The 5298-nt window shown below is 37.5% G+C and overlaps 1 pseudogene; it reads left to right on the forward strand.

Annotated features, from left to right (window-relative positions):
• Nucleotides 1-3260: 3260 nt before the first annotated feature.
• Nucleotides 3261-3379, forward strand: LOC112477498 (annotated as a pseudogene).
• The last annotated feature ends 1919 nt before the right edge of the window (nt 3380-5298 follow it).

A 5298-nucleotide genomic window follows, 5' to 3' on the forward strand; every position in this document is an offset into this window, starting at 1 on the left:
TTCATCCCCACTAGTTTTGGAAGAATTAGCAACTGATTCAGATCTTGCTATTTGCCTACCCAATGTCCATTGTCACTCCTCCCCCCCCTTTTTTACTAGGACAATCTCAAATTTGCTCAGAAGATAAGTTCAGATAAAATTACTACATTTTCCAGTCTCTCTTGCAGCTAGGGATGGTCACGTGACATAGTTCTAGCCAATGACATATAATAAGAAATCATTAGTTAGGGCATCCAAAAATGATAAACTAATTCTAAACTGTATATGACTTATAGGAAAAATCCACAGTTAACATCAGACTCAATGGTTAAAGACTGAAAGCTTTTCCTCTAAGATCAGAACAAGACAACAGTATCTACTCTTACCACTCTTATTCAACATAATACTAGAAGTCCTAGCTAGAGCAATTAGGCAAGACAAAGAAATAAAAGGCATCCAAATCAGAAAGGAAGAAGTAAAACTGTTGTTATTTGCAAATGATATAATCTTATATAAAGAAAATCCTAAAGACCCAACCAAATAACTATTGGGACTAATCAACAAATTTAGTAAAGTTGCAGGATATAAAATCAACATATAGTAATCAGTTGCATTCCTATATGATAATATCAAAACATCTGAAAAAGAAATAAAGAAAATTACCCCATTTACAATAGCATCAAAATCAATAAACTGTTTAGGAATAAATTTAACCAAGAAGTTAAAGAGTATACAATGAAAACTACAAGAATTTGAAGAAAGAAATTGAAGAAGAGGGCTTCCCGTGAAGAAGGTGGGGGTAGGTAAACACTGTGCTTGCCTCCTTCCATGACTACCTCAAAATCACAACTGAATTACAGAGCAACCATCATTGAGGACTGCTTAAAGTCTAGCTAAATAGAAGTCTTATAACTAAGGACATATATAAGAAGCCACATCAAGATTGGTAGGACGGATGGAGACACTTAATGGGTTAGTGTCATATCCATGTGTGGCAGTTAAAAGCTGAGAGGGGTATCCTGGCTTTAGAGGTCCCTCCTGAGGAGCGAGGGGTCCCATCCCCATACCAGGTTCCCCAACCCAGAGTTCTAGTGCTGGGAAGAGAAATCCTCATAACTTCTAGCTATGAAAACTAACAGAGATTATGGCTGAATGAGATGGAGGTCACCTGGAGTCCCAGGTGTCCCCTCTTAAAGAGCCCACACATGGACTTCCTTGCTGACAGACACCTGCTCTGAGCTTCAGAGCTGGAGCAGCAGCTCAAAGGGAGCCAGAAAGGAGGAACTGAATTGTCTGTCTTCAGGGCGACAGTTGAGGGGGCAGCATTCTCCAAGACAGAAGTGCTGGCAAAATCTATCGTTCATTTGTTGAACCTTCCTCTGACACAGCATGCAGATGCAGGCAGGTACCATATCTGAGTCTCCATAATCCTGGCTAATACCTTTGGCCCTGCCCTGGCAATTCCTTGAGCTCCCACCCAACACAACTTGTAGGCCCACCCAAGCCACCTCCAGTGGCTTTTCTATACAAATAGCCTGTCTTGATTCATGCTACAGACTCTCCTAAAATCTCTTAAAGGTTCACAAACCCCAAACAAGCATCTAGCTTTGGTATGCCCTGTACCTCTTGCTGAGCAGCACCAAGCCCAGAATTAGTGGCAGCCAGCCCCAGTTCAAATTTTAGCCTTTTCCAGGCACTTCAAAGCCCAGTACAAGTGACAATCATCTGCAGATCACTTTGTAGCTCAAACCAAGTGGTCTGAGACAGGTCATAGGCAGCGGCTGAACTTGGCCTGCAACAGATCCCTTCCCAAGAGGCCCCAGAACCAATGCACCAGATGGCCAGTTCCAAACCACACCAGAGCACCACCTAACCACCTCCACAAACAACACACCCAAATGGAAGACTTGGTATGCACGAGAGCCCTACTAAAGCAAATCCTTTTCTGGAGGGTCAGCCCCACACAACAGCTCCCCCACTGTAGGCATGAGCCAGTCCTCATAACCAGTCAGCCTGAGGGCCAGTTCTTCCCATTGACCTGAAAACAGCAACCAAGGCTGAACTACAATAAAAGGACATACACAACCCACACAAGGAACACACATGGAGCACTTCGCTCCAGTGACCAGGGAGATTGTGCCACTGGGCCCCACAGGACACCAGCTACATAAGGCCACCCTACCAAGATTGAGAGACATAGCAGCTTTACCTAACATAAGCAAACACGGGGAGGCAACCAAAATAAAGAGATAAAGAAACATGTCCCAAATGAAAGAACAGAACAAAACTCAAGAAAAAGAACTAAACAAAATGAAGACAAGCAATTTACCAGATGCAGAGTTCAAAACACTGGTTATAAGAATTCTCAGTGATCTCAGTGAGAACTTCAACAAAGAGATAGGAAAAATAAAAATGGAGGTTGAAAACATAAACTATATTCAGAAATGAAGAATAAAATAACTGAAATAAAGAATAGGGGAAATTAACAGTAGATTAGATGAAGCAGTGAACAGAATCAGTGATTTGAAAGATAAGGTAGCAGAAAATACTCAATCAAAAAAGCAAAAAGAAAAAGGAATCCAAAAAAAATGAGCATAATTTAAGGGGCCCCTGGGACATCAAGTGTACTAGCATTCACATCATGGGGTACCAGAAGGAGAAGAGGGAGGTCAAGGAATTAAAAACCTGTTCTTAATAAAATAATGATGAAAAACTTCCCAAACTTAGTGAAGGAAATAGACATACAAGCCCAGGAAGCACAGAGAGTCCTAAACAAGATAAATCTAAAGAGTCCCACACTAAGACACATCATCATTAAAATGCCAAAAGTTAAAGACAAAGAGAAAATTCTAAAAGCAGCAAGAGAAAAGTGATTAGTTACCTACAAAGGAGCTCCCATAAGACTGTCAGTTGATTTCTCAACAGAAACTTTGCAGGCCAGAAGGAATTGGCACTAAATATTCAAAGTGATGAAAAGCAAGGACCTACAACAAAGATTACTCTACCCAGCAAAGCTAACATTTAGAATCAAAGGACAGATAGAGATCTTCCCAGACAAGAAAAAGCTAAAGGAGTTCATCACCACCAAACCAGTATTATAAGAAATATTAACGGCATTTCTTTAAGAAGAAGGGGAAGAAGGAGGAGAAGAAGAAAAGATCAAAAATATGAATAATAAAACAGCAATAACTACACATGTATTAACAATTATTTCCAATGTAAATGGGTTAAATGTTCCAATCAAAAAATAGGGTGGCTGAGTAGGTAAAAAAACAAGACCCGTCTACGGCCATGCTACCCTGAACAAGCTCAATCCAGTCTGATCTCGGAAGCTAAGCAGGGTCGGGCCTGATTAGTACCTGGATAGGAGACCACCTAGAAAGACCAGGTGCTAGAGGCATAAAAAATTTTTAAAAAGGAATCGTAAGCTGACAAGGTCCTTGCAATCTGTTAGGTCAACCATTATTTGTAGCATTATTTACAATAGCCAAGATATGGAGGCAACCTGGGTGTCCATCAATAGATAAATGGATAAAGAAGAGGTGGTACATTCATACAATGGAATATTACTCAGCCATAAAAATCTGCCATCTGCAACAACATGGTTGACCTAGAGGGTATTGTGCTGAATGGAATGAGATAGAAAGAAATGAATGCCATATGATTTCACTTTTATATGAAATCTAAAGAACAAAATTAATGAACAAACAAAACAGAAACAAACTCATAAATACAGAGAACATTTTGATGGTTGCCAGATGGGATGGGTGTTGGGAAGATAAGTGAAAAAGGTGAAGGGATTAAGAAGTAAAAATTGGTGGTTACAAAATAGTCGTGGGGATGTAAAGTACAGCATAAGTAATATAGTCAATAATATTTTAGTAACTCTGTATGGTGTCAAATGGATACTAGATTTATTGGGTGATCACTTTGTAAATTATAAGTGTCTAATCACTATATTGTACATCTGAAACTAATATAATATTATATGTCAATCATAATTGAAAAATAAAAAGTATTTAAAATTTTTTAAATAAAAATAGAAGTAATGCAAAAAAATAAATTGAAGAAGACACAAATAGAACAATATCCCATGTTTATGAATCTGAAGAATTATTAACATGTCCCTAATATCCAATGTCATTTATAGATTCAATGCAATCTCTATCTAAATTCCAATGGCATTTTCACAGAAATATAAAAAACAATCCTAAACTTTGTACAGAACCACAAAAGGTCCTCAATAGCCAAAGCAATCCTGAGGAATAAAGTCAGAAGCATCATACATCCTGATTTCAAACTATACTACAAAGTTACAGTAATCAAAACAGTATGGTACTCACATAAAAATAGATACACAGACTAATGAAACCAGATAGAGAACCCGGAAATAAATCTCCACATATATGGTCAACTAACATTTGACAAGGGAGTCAAGAAAACTCAATGGTAAAAAGATAGTCTCTTCAACAAATGGTGTTGGGAAAACTGAACAACTGCAGGCAGAAAAATGAAATTGACACCTATGTTAAGCCACTCATAAAAATTAACTCAAAATTGATTAAATACTTAAACATAAGACCTACTACTATAAAACTCCTAGAAGAATCCATAGAGAAGAAGCTTCTTGACACTGGTATTGGCAATGATTTTTTTATATGATACGCAAAGTACAAGCAACAAAAGCAAAAATAAGCAAGTGGGACTACATCAAACTAAAAAACTTCTGCACAGCAAAAGAAATAATCAACAAAATAAAATGACAACCTATGGAATGGGAGAAAATATTTGCAAATGACATATCAGCTAAAGGGTTAATGTCTAAAATATATAAAAATCTCATACAACTCAATAACAAAAACAAGCAAACAATTAAAAATGAGCAGAAGAACTAAAGAGACACTTTTCCAAAGAGATATCTCAGTGGCCAACAGGTACATGAAAAGATATCCAAAATCACTAATCATCAGGGGAATGCAAATCAAAACCACAATGAGATATCATCTCATACTTGTTAGAATGGCTATCATCAAAAAATGCTGAGGATGTGGAGAAAAAAAAATCTTTGTACACTGTTAATGGGAATGTAAATTGGTACCTCTACTATGGAAAACAGTATGGATGTCCACAAAAAATAAAAAGTAGAACTACCACATGATCTAGCAATTCGACGTCTGGGTACATATCCAAAGGAAATGAAAATGGATATCGAAGAAATATCTTTACTCTGATGCTTATTGCAGCATTATTCACAACAGCTATGATATGGATACAATCTAAGTGTTTGTCAATGGATAAATAGATAAATAAGATGTCACA

This window comes from Pteropus alecto, unplaced genomic scaffold (genome assembly GCF_000325575.1).
Source record: "Pteropus alecto unplaced genomic scaffold, ASM32557v1 scaffold413, whole genome shotgun sequence".
Classification (NCBI taxonomy): Eukaryota; Metazoa; Chordata; class Mammalia; order Chiroptera; family Pteropodidae; genus Pteropus; species Pteropus alecto.